Source organism: Stegodyphus dumicola, chromosome 6, assembly GCF_044657685.1.
Source record: "Stegodyphus dumicola isolate Sdum_Otavi_A_Nest chromosome 6, ASM4465768v1".
NCBI lineage: Eukaryota > Metazoa > Arthropoda > Arachnida > Araneae > Eresidae > Stegodyphus > Stegodyphus dumicola.
Window position 1 is genome coordinate 122740211 of NC_140773.1, and position 17015 is coordinate 122757225.

At 30.6% G+C, this 17015-nt stretch overlaps 1 long non-coding RNA gene across 4 annotated transcripts in view; it reads left to right on the forward strand.

Annotated features, from left to right (window-relative positions):
- The window catches only part of LOC146996832 (uncharacterized), a 36527-nt gene extending 20025 nt beyond the window's left edge, over positions 1–16502 (forward strand). For all 4 annotated transcript variants that reach the window (XR_015041711.1, XR_015041712.1, XR_015041710.1 and 1 more), the window contains exon 3: positions 5952–16502. This is a non-coding gene — a long non-coding RNA (uncharacterized LOC146996832). The remainder of the gene's footprint in view (positions 1–5951) is intronic.
- The last annotated feature ends 513 nt before the right edge of the window (positions 16503–17015 follow it).

Genomic DNA, 17015 nt, shown 5'->3' on the forward strand with positions numbered 1-17015 from the left:
AAAAAAATTGATGCATATCATGTTAGTATCCGTTTTGGATTTTAATTACTGTATTTTAAAAATAAAACTATTGCTTTTACAATATGAGTGTACTTCATATGTTTGCATATAGGAGACTTTGTGCTGCTGTCAAACATTGCAACTTTGATTTCAACAAAGAGTGACTTATTTCAGTACTTTTCCGTTTCGCCGGTGCAAATCTCGCCAAGCAGACTTTATTGGCGACAACATACGGCGTATACATAAAATATGTTAAATATTAGTTCTAAGATTTTTTTTCTTTTGAAGTCATAAACATTTTAATATCATTTAAAATTTTGTAAAAAGCCAATAAATAAAAACAATAAATCTGTAAAAAGACATTAAATTAAGAATTTACTATGCTTTCATGGTTCAACATCCTGATTCGCCGGTTCATATCACACGATCCCAAGTGATCTCATCTCACGTAAGCTACGCTACAAAAATCTAATTCTCAGTAATTATCTACATTAATTTCAAGTTAAATCTTAATTTGGAATACAAGTTTAAATGCAAGAATTATTTCAATTTGCACAAATAGCTTACTCAGAAATTTTGTAAAACCGCAGTGCTTTACTTCTCTAGTGCATTCTCATTAGAATTGGTGAATTTAACCCTTGACTTAGCCTTTTCTATATTTTCGGGTGAGTGGTGTGATTGCATCCTAATTTACTTGAATTACGGCAAATGGCCTTGGGACATAAAAATGAAACCGTCTGGTAAACATTCTATGTAATTGTATGCCAGTATTGAAAGAAACAAAAAATCTAAGAAATGGCTGCGACTTGTTTTGAAAGCGAGGCGTAAAAGGTTACCAGCGAGGATATACCGTTTGGCATCAGTTGTACCATTATTGGCAACTTTATCGCCTGCACTAGCAAAATGGAAAAGTACCCTTATTTCTTTGTCTAGTGAGCTTATAAAGCTTTTCAAATAAGTTTATTATTGATTTACTATTGATTATATTTTTCATAATTTTGTGAATATATAATAATTTTAGATTCTATAGCTAACAAAAGCAATATAGTTATTAATTTATAATTAGGTACTTTTTTCTTATATGTGCTCTGAAAAAATACAGTTGTTAAAATGTATAGTAATGTGCCAAAGATAGCAACAATGTGATCAGCTAAGTCATCTCGGTTGTATGAGTAAAATAGAGCCAAATATTCACGTGCTATAATTTCAAGCCTTTTTTTTAGAACTGCATGAAACATAATTTGATGGATGATTTTCTTCATGTATATTAGCTGACTAAAAGCATTTTTATAGGGGAAAAAAGAAAATGATTTTCACAATCTGGGATTACCAATTATTATACACCAAAACAACGTTGCAACTTTAGATCGTGGGGTATAAAAAAAAGGTGCCAGATCTCACACTTGGTGTGAAGGGTCACTCCAAAATTTCCTTGCTGCTGTAAAATTTATCTACTGTTGGTGCTGTGAACTTATCTCAGTTGAGTTTTGTAATATGCAATTAAAAGTGAACCTCAATAAAATTGTCGACTGGAACAATTATATGTGGCAGGTTTGCTCTCACACCTTGTTATATAGACCTGATGTTAAAATTGGTGGAAATAACAGAATAGCAGAGGTTGACAGAAGTCTTTTTACAAAAAGGAAGAGCAACATTTGACGTGTTGTTCTTTCACAATGGGTTTTTGGAGGCATTTGTAGAGAAACCAAAGAATTTTTTTTTTGCAGCCATATTGGGTTGTTCCGCTAAAACTTTACTTGATGTGACTGAAAAAAGTGTCACAGAAGGTAGTACAATACAAAGTCTGAAATCCGGACGTCCAATATCCGGAATGATCTAAAATCTGAACCTCAAAACCAACAACAACATTTCTCTCGTAGGCTTTACTCATGCATATTTGATCCGCTCCACGCATAATAAAACATACTGATTCTTAATTTCACTTCGATACTAAATAAAATACCTTGCTATTGAAGAAACGGTCATTTTAAAAAAAATTTGTATGATTAGTAATTTGACTCTGTTGCTGCATATCTGTTTTGGCACACATCTCAAACTGAAACAGTCCACATAGATACATCGTCGATCTGATGCCAGCCTGGCGAATCAATATTTATAATACTTTCCTTTCATCACCGCATGTTTATCAACACATGACAACTTGAGTAATGACTCATGTACGATGCCTAAACAATTTTTTATGTTAGTAATTGAATAATAAAGGAGTATGGTAACCTTTTATGTTGACATTATGCTTTGTGATGATTACAGATTTAAGTTAATACGCTAAAAAATGTTGACGATGAAAAATTTAACAAAAATTTCTTTCCATATGCTAAAAGTAGATTTTGTTGATTATACTTATATACCCAAAGATTACATTCAGGGCTATTTGAATTAAGAATAACTGATTTGTTATTCATATAAACCCAGAACCAGCGCCAGGGCTCATATGGCTGCACCGGGTGTAGAATTTAGGACCCACAGGAGACTGCATCAGGCGGTAAAATATCTAGCGCCGGCTCTCAATAAGGCTTAAGTATATGTGGGAATTTAGAACTCTGATAAGCCTTTAGCATGTGCAAGAAATAGACATAAGCATTGTTGCGTTTTTCTTTTCACTTCTGACACCAATTGTTACGTTATTTTCTTCCTTCACATTCGTAGATTTGGAGTGAATAACAACGAGACTGGATGAAGTATTGAAACACACTTTATTTATCAATATTAATCAGGACAGCTCCAAATACTTTTACAGTCGTCGATGAACTACTACAGTCAAAAGTCGTTAATTTGGACACCCATAATCCGGAATGACCTATAATCCGGACCTCAAAGCTACAAACTTTCTGCGTAGCGTTGACACATGTGCGTAAGACCTTTACGGCTGTGAAAATGCGTGTGTGCATGCGCATAATACATTTACGCATGCGCGTTTAATGTATAACGGACGGTATAAGCTAAGCTAAAATGATCTAATTCAGTTAATGTTGCAGATTGCGTTGTTCCTTAATCTTCGAATTGGATCTGGCTTATTATTTTTTGCAGACTGTTAGAGCAATTTTTAAAAGTAAGCTTGAACTTTCCATTATGTCAAATAGAATTTCCGATATATTATTTCTTTAATATGTACACATAATATATTTAAAGAAATATATGTATACATATTAAATATATGTATACATCCTTTACATATAACTAATATGTAAAGGATCTACAAAGCGAAAGATGTTTTGAAGTCCATTAAACAAAAAGTGGAACTGCTGCAAAAAATGGATAAAGGCATATCCTTCGTTTCTCTAACCATTACTAAATCTGTTTATCAATTTCACGCTGCTCTGCGGCGGAGGGGGGTGGACGCAGCGGCACGCAATGAATTGGAAGTTGATCTGTCAGCACTATCCTTATCTTCAGAGCTGATGTTTTTATTTTATTTGGCTTATAATTCCTTACTAAATGTAGTATTTCATCTCGATGTACTCTGTCTTTGGTATGATTTAAATCAAATTCCTCGTCATTCTAATTCGCTTCCGATAGTGAAGAAAATGACACAGTGGTTATTGAAAACGAAAACATTTCGATTGACAAATTAGTCAGTATTCTCGACACAGCAATTATAGGACTTGAACAGTGGAACTTTGTAACTGAAGAAGAAATTATGTCTGTTTATAGAATTAAAGAGAAAGTATTATCACATAAAATGAAACAACTTACATTGAAAGAAATGTTTAATAAAGTAAAAAAATAAATATTAAGCTTTTTTTTTTGTAAATTTTGATACCCTTTAGATCATAATTGTTCTTTATTTCATAAATTACGGTTTCATATTTTTAATTTTATAATTTCTGCATGCCATCTTACCAGATTTAAACTGATGATGTATAATCTGGAAAAATCGATAATCTGGAATCGCCGAAGTCCCGACGAGTCCGGATTAACGACTTTTGACTGTATAAACACGCTGACATGATCAGCGACACAGCCTTCAGGTTATTAGGCTATCACGGTGGAGACAGCTTAACTGCAAAGCTCAAGAATAGAGCTCTCGACTCTGCAGTTCAGTCGTTCCCGGAGCTAAACATGCTCTCTTGACGATGCACTAACCGCGATATACTAAGGAACTCTTCGATGCACTCGGCACTTGCTGGCCGGTTGTCAACTCGATCGTCTCCACATGCTCGATCAACTAACTAGATGAGTTACACTCTCGATACCAACCGACTCTCCACGTAACAGCAGGGTTTATATAGATTTTGACTGGTGTTCGAGTACATTCTGGGCTAAACCGGTAAGAATTCGTTCCAGAAGGTTCTCCATCCGTCCATGGTATGTCGCCAATTTTGTTGCCAAATGAGCGATTTCTCACCAAATATGGCAACCCTGCCCTCCATTGCCATTTTATGGCAACCCTAAAACTTCTTTGCGGGGAAGCTATCTTACCGCGCCTGGACATTTCGTAACGGTATAATAAATAACTAAACTAATACAATTTAGGCTTAATTGTCTCAGTGCGCAATAGAAGCTATGTAAAATTTAAAGGAACAACTTGTCGTTAGTTGGCAAGCTCATGATGCAGAGCCAATAATGTAATAGTGAACAGTAGCTAAATTTGATGATGATAGCTGCGAATTTTAAAGATTTTTGAATATCGTAAAACAAAGGTGAAAGTTTCCAATTAATGGATTTTGTAAAGAAATGTGGAGAAACGATAATAAATGAAGATGATATACAATAAGTTTTTCATTGTGATGACAGTGCTCCTCAATCATCAATCAATTAATGAATGGTGAAATCTGTAGTATGGTTCTTGATCCAGAAAATACTGCTACCGATAGTGAAGAAAGTGACAGGGAAGTTACTGAAAGTGAAAAATTTTGATTGACAAGTTAGTCGGAATTCTCGACGTAGCAGTTACAGGACTTTAAACAATGTAAATGAACAAGAGATGATGTCTGTGTACATATTTAAAGAGAAAGCAATAGCACAAAAAGTGAAGCAACATAAAAAAGTACATTGAAAGAATTGTTTAATAAAGTAAACAAATATGTAAGATACAATAACACGCCGAACAAATATTAATTTAGAAGTTAAACAACAAAAATCAACGTTATATTTTCAAATATGGCGCTGATATTTCAAATATGATTTGAAAATATAATGCTGATTTTTGTTGTTTGACTTCCAAATTAAACAAATATGTATTAAGCTTTTTTTTTTGTAAGTTTTGATACGCTTTAGATCATAACTACTTCATTATTTCATAAATCACAATTTCATGTTTTTAGTTTTATAATTTCTACATGCCATCGTACTAGATTTAAACTGATGATCTAATATCCGGAAAATTCCCAAATCTGGAATCACCGAAGTCCCAACAAGTCCAGATTTCGGACTTTGTACTGTACAGTTTTTTTCCTCATTGCTGGAAAGCAAAGGAGAGGATTTGAAAGAAGTAGGATATGATCATCTCACAGTTAACTACAAATACAGTTTCGTAGACCAAAAACTGGATGTCATACCCAAACAGTTGAAAGTATGTGGAGCAGCACAAAATGACGTTAAATGCCAATATAGTACCATACACCACCATCTTGAATCATTAGAGTTTATGTAGCAACAGTTATATTAAAAAAAAAAAGAATTTCTTTCCAAACTATTAGGCATCTCTAAACTCATGATCCCTGTTCAAGTTTAAATTGCATTTCATTTATAATGTATTTAAAATTTATTAATACTGTTATAATAAAAAATATGTTTTTCGTGGCACCCGTATGACAGAAAAGTACCTATGATAATAATTAGGCATAACACAGTTTTAATTATAAAATTTCCATATTGTTAAAATTTTAAGTTTAATTAAATAAACTTAAATAGTTTTAAACTTTCTAAATATATTGTAAGTTGCTGGAGATAATCATATTTATATACCAGTGTTTCTTTAAATTTTTTAGTTAGGTATTTCTGCGAAGATACTTATTGGTGGAAAGGTAAGACTCGAAAAAAGAAGAACAAACTCATGGAATGCATGCATTGTGGTTACACTTGTGGTTACCCTAAAGATTTGAGAAGACACATTTTGACCCATACTGGAGAAAGACCTCATACCTGCACTACCTGTGGAAAAAAATTTGTTTTATCCCATCACTTGAAAAAGCATTTGAGAAGTGTTCATTTGTTAGATATTTGAAAATATTTGTTTTTAAAGTATGGATTTTGGTATAAATTTATAGATTTGTTTTTCATAAAATAAAATTAATTCTAGTTATAATTCAATACATTAATCTCTTAATTTTTACATTTCACATTATTTCGTACAAACAGATTAACTGTTGCACATGAAATGAGTTTTATAGCATACATCATAAAATTTTGTGTTTATTTAGTTACAAGCAGTCTAGTCACACATTATACAATGCCCTCGCAAATTAAAGTATCAGAATGCTGGTTTGATGAATCTTTCTGTGTAGTATAGTGCTGAAATTGTACTAAAACATTTTATTCTTATTTTATTTAACATTTACAGTTACTTGGCAATATATTGTATTCTTGTGAAAAACTAATATTACTAACACCTTCAATGTTTGGTATATCCCATATATCCATGATTAATCTAGTATAAACAACAACAACAACAAAAAAAAAAGGTCCTTTGTTAAATTTGCAGCTTACATTCCGAAAACTTATTGATGCAGAACCATTGTAATAGTCCTTAATTTGCCAAAGTTGGCAACTATTTGCCCTTCTTTGGTACATTTTGGCTTTTTCTTTATTAACACGCAAGTACTTGTTGTTATTTATGAATGGTTCCAGAAATTATTCTTGAAATTACTTCAGATATTTTAAGTGCTTTCTGATTATCTTTAACCCCTTCCTGAAAAGTTGCTGATTTTTTTTATAACCTACCAATTACAAAATTAAAAATGTAAGAAACTTCCATAATAAAGTACTTTCTTTTTGTGCTTTCTTCCAACATACACGGCATATTTTAGCTTCAGAAAACATCTGAGAATTTCAAAGCTTGGCACCACAGCACACAGTGATCTGTTTTCACTTAAAAAGAATATGGTTATTACACACTGTTTCTGCATGTACACAATGATCACGTTTCATTTAAAATTTATCAGATAATTGCACAAATTTTGGTCAGTAAAATTCAATCATTTATGAAATACAACTTCATAGAATGAAAATGTTTGCATTCTCTGTTGTTAGGCAAAGTACCATATTTTTAGAAACACAATACTTTTATTTTCATCAGCTGGCAAAATTCACCTTATGATTTAAAAAAATACTAATGCCATCTTCTCATCTGCTGCATGCATACACATACATGGGTTTCAACATAAATACATTCTGGCAACATATGGTTTTGGCTTTTAAGTGCTGTTCAGAGGTTACAGATAATCAGAAAGTACCTTCACCTGACACCTGTTTAAAAGTCACTTTTCATTTCTTAACTTTTATTTCAGTAACATGAAGATCAGTGAGCATATAAATATATGAGTACTGTTAAAAAAAAAAAAAAAAAAAAAAAAAAGACCGAACATCTTTATATTGCATGCCAACAACTCTAGATGGCCTATTGTGGCTATTGTCTGTGCCTAAAGTCATATTATGATAACATATTGCCTATTACTAAATTCTGATTTATGCGCTTGTTGTCAAGTAATTACCAGATGGAATGAGGTTGTATATAAACTGCTTGTTTGGTTAGTGAAAAAGTAAAAATAAAAAAGTTGGAGGTACAACATGGCTGTGTGAAAGTTTGCATAAAACTGGGAAAAATTTTCACAAGATCATTCCAAATGTTCAATCAAATACACAAAAGATGACACAAAATTGAACACTGTCTATGATTGGTTTCAGTGTTTTAAGTAGGATAGAAGATTGGTTGCCAGAGACTCAAGGATTGGATCAGAGCTGGATTAATTATAAAAATACACATGTACTTAGGGCACTAAGGGAGAGGAGCACTACAAAAATTCTTTAGGAAGGGGGTATTACAAAAATTTCTCATTGCCTTTTTACTGTGGAATATGTACACTGCAGGTAAACAAGACCAAAAGAAGGAAAGCAAAAAAGCATGCATAAATTTATGTGAGGCATCTAAAAGTTAGCGGCCTTGGACTGGGCAACAATTCAATGTCAACAGATTAATATGTTCAGAGTTCACCAGAAATGTGTACTATGTGGTCAGATGCTAAACAAGGAAGTCAGACAGAGAATTTTAACATGGTTGAGAGATGCTGTATATAGGAAGATAACTGAACTGTGAGAGGAATCAGTTGTGGATGTTGCATCATGAATATCCTTCTGCTCATTCATTACTCCTTATTGCCAGTTATCTGACAAAACATTGTACTTTCATTGTGCCCCACCTATCCTATTGTGCTGACATGGTTCTGTACAATTTTTTCCTCTTTCTCAAACTTAAAACCACTTTGAAAGGGCATCATTTCCAATCCATAGGAAATTTAAAAATATTGCATCAAAAAAGTGATTTCCAGCAGCCATTCCAGAAGTGGGAAAGGTGTATTGCCACTACAGGGAAGTATTTTGAATGGGATATTGGTTGAAAGCTTGTAAAATTAGCAATAAAACAATAACGGCAAAAATTTGGTCTTTTTTTTTTTTAAAAACAGTGCTTGTATTTTCCCCAAAAATTTCAGGAAGGAGATAAGAAGTGTTACTTTGTGGTACGAAGTGAAGCAATTAAAATGTGCAGCAGTTAAATGAAAATGTAGGTTTAATTTTGAAAAAAATGTTCAGGAGTTTTAGAAAAATATGTGTGTTCATGGATTATGAAGAAATGCATTAAGTTATTACAAAAGAAGTATACAGTTTCAGTATTTAATATAAAAAGCACTTGTGAAATGTATGAAAAAAATTTGAAAGGCTGTGTTCATGAGCCTAAAAGTTTTTTCCAGTATTCTGTCTGATAATGCATTCTCATGCAGTCATGGTGTGTCTTGTTACCTTGTTACTCAGTAAATAAAATGGCTACATTTGCAGTGAAGAATACAATATATTTTATAATACAGCAGAAAGGAATCCTTTATTGTGGTCCAATAAAAATTTCAGTTAGAGTTCAGAAAGTTACTTTCAAACAGGAAATCTGTCTACAATAATATGAGAAATTTAAAAGTGAGGTTTGCTTTTGCTGTCTTGGACAACTTCCATATCTGAAGGACAAGTTGCATGTGTTCACAGTGCCTTCCAAACTGTAAGGAATTGAGGGTGCATTTTCAGAGATTCCATAGCTTACTGTTTGGAAAATTTTATGAAAGGTTCTAAAATACATTTCATGCAAATCATACTCTCTAAGTGAAGTTGAAACACGATACTGATATAAATTACAAAACAAGAACTTCTCTGCTGTGATCTGATTATTTGTCAACTGAGTTAAATGAGGAATAGCAATTGCATACATCACTGTACAGAATGCTAGGGCAAAAATTCATATCTGCATGCACATATCCCTTCAAATTTCATTTCAACATTTTTCTTTTTATTATTATTGAAATATAATACTTTTGTACGAAGTGCACATCATAATAACACTGTGTATGTACATATAATGTAAATTTTTTTATTCAACCATTAGAACTGATTGTATTAAGTAGTAGCACTGACTGATTCCAAATGTTACATGGATGTAAAAATATCAAATGCAAAAAAGGATTAGCAAAAGAATATTTTTAATTTATTATTTTGTATAGTTCCCACTAAATTTACTGCAACTTTTAGCATTTTGTTTAATTCATAGATTTAATTGATCTTATTTCATTTACTAATCAGGAATTAAAAGTGTTAATGTATCTATTTTAAAAACTCAGTCAGTGCATTTCAAAAAATAAAACTATGGCATCTTCCCCCCCCCTTTTTTTTCAGGGACTACTTAAATTATGTTACTTTCAGTTCGGTATCGAAAGTTTGAAATAGTATGTTAAAAAATATAAAGGGGCTATTTTAGGTATATTTCAAGGTTCTTTATTAATAAGAAATATAAAAATTATCTTTTGCTTTGTAATGAAGTTTTTGAATGTACAAAACATAGCATCAAACAAAATTTATCGTCATTTGTGTCTAATATATGGACCAGATGTCACAAGTAAGCAGATGATGCATTGCAGGTACAATCAGCTTTCAGGTTATCAAAATACGCATGATGAGTGCAGTGGGCAGCTAGTGGTTGAATAAATGCAACATAGTATTTTAGAGAACCATTACTTTATGTTTATTTAACTCTGCAGCCATTTTCCTCAGCTTTTCTGCTGCTTGTTGCATGAAATTTTCATCAATTGCCTATTTTTCCAGAAGTTGTGCACAAGGTGGCTGCTGAAGGAACTGACATCTGAGCATAAATCTAAGTGGATGAGCTTGTATTGACATTTCAGCAATGATACCATAGTGATGGTGATAAGCTTCTGAACTAGATCATTACTGTTGATGAAATATAAGTGATACACTTACAGAAAATTAAACAACAATCAATACAGTAGTGTCATAATGCATCTCTTATACAGATGAAATTGAAGCGGACTGTATTGGTGTGGAAAATGATATGCATAGTGTTTTGGAACAAGCAGGCTGTTCTACTCACTGAGTTCCTGATCAGAGGGAAAAGTATGAATGTTGATGATTACTGTGAAAAACTGCAAAAATTGTGACAGGTTGTTGGAAACATGATGTGGTGCACTTAATGTGTGCATTGGCTCATATAGCTCTTTGCCCAACAATTCTAGAAGAGTTCTGCTGAGTCATCTTTGAATACCTGCCATAGATCTTACTTCCAACGATTTCCACCTTTTTTTATACCTCAAAAAATTCCTGTAGTCAGCATTTTCAAAGTGATATAAGTATGCAGATGGCTGTCGCACGTTCTGATGCAAGATGACAGAATATGTATCATCATGCATCAGTTGATGGCAAATGTTGCAGCAATTCAAAGTTGATACTACAAATATGACATTTGTCTTTAAGACATTTGTCTTGTATTAAGACATTTGTCTTAATTCTGAAAGGAATGATGCGGAAAAATTATTGGAAATTGCTGTATCTGTTGCAAAATCTTCCTGTGAGATTATTTACTTTATGTAGATAATACCAAGAAATTTGCTTTCTGAAGCCCCTGTTTAAAATTTTATATTAGAAATTAATTTTCAGGTTTCTGCAAAAAATATATGTACTACCAGCATAAAACTGAACAAAATGAATTTAAAAAAAAAGTATTTTTAAGAGATACACATAATTTATTAGTATGTTGTTGTAATGATGGAATTTTTTCCCAGTAATCAGTTTTTACCATTTTATGTCATCTTTGTTTGCAGCATAAGCAGTAGAATACACATATAGTAAGCATAATGTATTAACTCAGTGAAATAAGCCCAAATCTGACCGCCATTTTTAATTTTAGTTTTACATCTTTGCTACATATAGTTGATGTGTGTGGCAAGTATGTAGTGCTTTTCTGTGCTAATACACTTTATAAACACATCATAAATAATTCTGTGTTTTTAGATATTTATAACATAAAAAGGACTGGGTTGGAGAGAAACATGCTACAGTTCGAAATGTTTTCATCAACTAAGCAAAGAGGCTGCCAGTTAATGATAACACTAAATTTTTGTTGAAAGAAAACAAAGTGTAAAATGTGATAAAATAGATATAAGAAGGAATAAAAGGATAATTTTCTAATTAAAAATAAGATTAAAAGGTCTTGAATGAAATTAAAATTTTGTCTTTCATACATGTACAGACATATATACCATTGTTTGGTAAAAATTAACACATGAAAGAGTTATCATATCGAACAGAAATCGGGCATACAGGTTCACAAAATGCAAATGATTACAAGTTCAGCTGCATATACAAATAGGATGTGTGTGTGTGTGTTTGGTTAAAAGTTAATTCAGTAGATATAAAATGCACTCCTTAACGATGTATTTGATTGATATTCGTTATAAATACGTAGAAATTTGTCTTGGCACAAAAGACATTATGAAAAATTAGAAGAGGAAGAACTAACAGATTGAGAAAAGTGATTTGCTGCTCATTTTAGTCAAAGTGCTAGTTTAGTTATGTGTAAGTGTAAGAAGGTTCAACACATCAACAAGGATTATGAAGGAATATAACTGCTTTAGAATGAAAGCCAATCACATAGTACATATACATGGCTGGAGAGGATTCATAGTAGTAAAGGATAGTGTACCAGGCTGTGTTTTGCAAGAAATTTTTGTTTATGATTCCTGTAGTGAAAGTTCATTGGTTGGAATCTATTATCATGACTTCATGTTTAGAGCTGTAGATGTCAGCAAATTCATTGGTTCAAAAAACAAGGAAAACTGAAGTACTAAAAGGATGTAAATAATTTTTTTCATTAAGTCTTTATGCAGTCTCATAACTGATGATGATGGACTATTATTTTCCATTACAGGGAAAACTGAATCCAAAAGGCTGTGATAAAGAGTATCATATTGATCTTTGCTGGAATGTTGTTTGAGGTGATATTATATTTAATTCTTGCCGTTGTCTTCTATGTATCACTGGTACTGTAAACAGTCAGCAGCATATCAGTGAGATCCTGGAATTAGAAATTCTGTCACTTTTTCATAGCTAACTTTTAACAGGATAATGCTACCAGCCCCAGCCAATTAAAAAAAAAAAAAAAAAAAAAAAAAATTGCATGCAGTATTCAATATTTTGCTTTATAACAGGCAGGCATATACCTATTTGTCTTTCACATACACAGTTGCATATTTCAAATATTTGGATCAATAATATGGAAGTTTTTGGATTATCTCCCAGCAAAAGAAATTGTGAATATGAATAAAAATAGCGACTATTAATAAAATAGTTAAGTAAAATTAATAAAGATATGTTTTTATGAAAAGATTCATTAAATGCCAATTTTAAGTCTAGAATTACAAAGTTTCATTATATATATATATATTGTATTTCCTTGCAAAATTTTCCCCTAACTTTTTAACATCAGATTTTGAAAATTTTTAAAAATATTCATGGAATTTTTCCCTTCTCTAAATGTGTTCAAAATGGATTTGTTCATGAAGTGATTGTCTTCATTTTATTAACAAAGACAAACCAGTGTAAGTTCCCTGTGAAGGTCACAGTGAAACAAGTATGGGCTATCATTTACTTTACAGTTTAGCTGAATCAACTGCACATTCACTTTCTGTAATTATTGATGGATGATCTGAGGCTAAGGAATAGCAGAGACAACAATAAGAAGGGACAAGATTCAAGTTACTGAGAGGTAGAAATGAAGTCATCTTATTAGATACTGTTATATTAATATTACTCAGCATTCTTACTGGAATGTCAGTTTCTTCTAAGAAATAATATTGTGACAGTTAGCTATAGTTTATCCGTGATTACTTTTCATTTATGATATTGTAACTGTGCATCCTTTGAAAATTAAATTTTCACATAATTGTCCCCTCTCTGTTTTTGGACAATAAAATTACTAAAAAATACATACACACACACATATACATATATATCTGAGTGAGAGAGAAGCTTAGTACTTCTTAAATATTTCTTTGTAGCATAAAAAATTCAAACCTTTAATTAACTACTATATATTACTGCACCTTCATACACATTTTGAAGTCAGATGTGTATTTTGTTTTGATTTTCATTAATTTTTTTTCTTATTTATAGATATATAAGTGGGCAGATGAAATGATAGGTGGGATATATGAAGAGAATGTTTTCATTCTTCTTTAAAGAAAAACTTTATGTAAAATGTACTAAAATATGAAACATCTATTGATGTAATGAATACATACGATTGTAATGTAACTAAAAAAGATTTTATTTCAAAACTTTACAATGAGAATACTCCATATATGGCATTTAATGATAGTATTTTATAAATTCATGTTTGTATGATTTATTTAATCTAAAGAAGAAAATAGGAACATTTAAATATAGTAAATCATTCATACTACACTAATGTCACTAATCTATAAAATAACTTGTTTTGAAACAAAGTATATTTGAAGATTTCACATATTGGGTTTTCTGAAAAATAAGATTATGATTTTTATGTAGTAATCTATATATATTAGCTAAAAATATGTAAAACAAACATTTAATTTTAACTAGCAATTGTCCTTTTTGTTCTTTATTTTAATTTGGGTATTTTCATTCTCTATCCTAAAAAAGTAATTGCTTTTAATAACTTTCTCTGGACTATGTCATTTCTTTAGATTAACCCACAACTATGTCATTTCTAGATTAATCCACAACGTATTACTTTTACATAATGCTCTGATAAAAACAACTAAGCCTTCAGTCAGTAATAATTTTACAGTTCTGACTTAATGTATCTTTTCTCCCAATTAAATGTGATTGGAATGTTAAGTAAGACAGAATTTCATAATAATCAGAAATGGAATTTAATGTTTTTTGTGATTGCCATTTATAAATTTGTAACAACTTGTTTAGTACTCATAAATAAAAAATATGTAAGTAATTATGTCCAAGGAAAACTTGCTTGTGTCTATATTACACATTGGGAAAACACTAGAAACACTCATGCAGCATCCCGTTCACATGGAATCAAATGCAGGTCAAACTACCTGTGTCCAGTGACTTTATTGTTTGGTTGCTGAAGCACTTGTTGCCTTTGAATTTTATATTATAAATGTGTCTGTACTAATTATAAAAATATATATATATATATATAATTCTGATAGCTTCATTTATTTTGGACTTTCACTGTATCCACTATGGAAGAAACTATTGAAGCAAATAAAAAGACTAATAACAAAGAAATGCTAATTCTAGTGGAAAAGGAGAAGTCATTTAGAATAGAATCAGAAACGCAAATTAATTAGTTACTCAGCATGGAGAAATTGATAGCATCCTTTACAAGCTTATGAGATATAAAATCATTAGCAAAGAAGTAAATCAGTAAGAAGTCAGTGCAACATGACAAGGATATACCTGGGCCTGTCAAATATCAAGTAGGGTTATTAGTCTTACCAAATATTTGATAATATTGGAAAAATTTTCCTAAGTGACTAAAGGCCAACAACAATTACTTTTTGTAAGTGATGAATACTGTCAATGTTTGTACTGCATAATTAAAAATTTGATAAATGACTTTTTATTTTATTATAATATAATGCCCTGTTTCTGCTAAGCACACCTTCTGTATACATTATGAACATCGCATATGTATTGAGTCCCTGTTGTATGTAGCTTTATGTCCATTGTTATTGTATTTTTTATTATTCATTGTAAATATAAAAATTTTTATACATATTGTATATTTTTATTTCTATTATTTTATAGTATTTATCCTTATTGATTATTACTGTATATTTATTGTATTATTATTGTAATATTCATTATTTATAATTATTGTCTTATAGCAATATTGCACTTGACTGTATACATTTATTTTTCTTGATTGTTTACTATTACCATTAATGATATAACATTAATTTGGACATTCTCTGGCTAATTTCATATTTATTAATATCGTTTATAGCTTTTATACATATTTTATACAATATTGAGGTATAAATTATGTCTTAATTTACTAAATAAAATTAGTATTATAGTAATTATTAATATCCTCTTATCTTCTGAAAATTATTATGCATTATATATTAAAAAAATAAGTGACCTACCAATCAGTAGAAGGTAAAATGTATAACCTCCTTCAGTGATCAAAATTATATCTTTTATTGACTTTTCTGTTAAAACAGACTTTGATTTTCAATGGAGCAGTCAAAAGTTGATTAGATAAGATTAAATTAGTTTATCATTAATTAATAATTATTTTAAAAATGGACTAAACAAATGTTTCGATATTATGTAAATTTTTTTTCATATAACATAACTGCAATCAATTATTTTCTGTTGGACATTTTTGTAAAACTTTTGTGATTTTTTATTCTTTAGAATATTCTTTTTATTATGTATGTTAAAATATATTTTTCTTTTACTTAGATTACATGCCAACAAAAAGGAAGCGTGTTGTTTTGACTATGAAGGACAAAATTAATATTATTATCAGATTGAAACAAGGTGAAAGTGGATCTAAACTTGCAGATGAATATGGAGTTGGGAAGTCAACAATTTCAGATATAAAGAAAAATTCAGAATCTATTTTAAAGTATGTCTCTGATAGTGAAGATGATAGTTTGTTGAGAAAAACGATGCGAAGAATTGATTAAAGAAAGATTGTCTGTTCATAGGTTTTCAAAACATTTTTTATGATAATTGATTCTGGATTTTGAATGTATTTGAGTGAGCATTAATATTTAATGAGAAATAGGAGGATATTTATAAGACACATAACAGCTAGCTTGGACATTTTAAAGTCCAGAGTAGAAAGGATTAAGCATATTAAAGAATCACTAAGAGAATAGCATTCAACTTGGATCAGGATTTTTTTTTACAAGGGAAATATCAATCTCTCTCTGTAATTGTGTTTTATTTAAAAAATAAAATGCATTTTATCTGAACTATGAAACTAATCACTTTCAAAATATAACACATAGATTACATACATTTAGCTCATCTTTGTTTTCAAACAGTTGTATTTTTGAAGTAAATTTTCATAGATCTTGCACTAAATAATGAAACACAGGTTTTAATTTTTTTAATTTATTGTTTTTTCTCTATTTTATAAAATAAACACCATTAAAACCTTGTTACAAAATAAACACCTTTAAAATATTCTTGTACTAAAATAATTTATCCAAAAAATGTTCATCAGCAACTGACATAACAATTTGGACACTCGAAAGGTCTCTGGAGATATTTCTAGTAACATTTTTTGTTTTAAATGAAAATACATCGCACAAACTATTGTCTGCATGTGGAAATTATTATTTGCTTAGCAAAATGTATTAACAGTTCCAAAGCTGATGGAACATGGCAAAATGCTACAATTTAATAACGAATTTTGTTAGAAATTTAACAATTCATCATTTAAAGATGGTAAAGTATTCAGAATACCCACCCCCCCAAAAAAG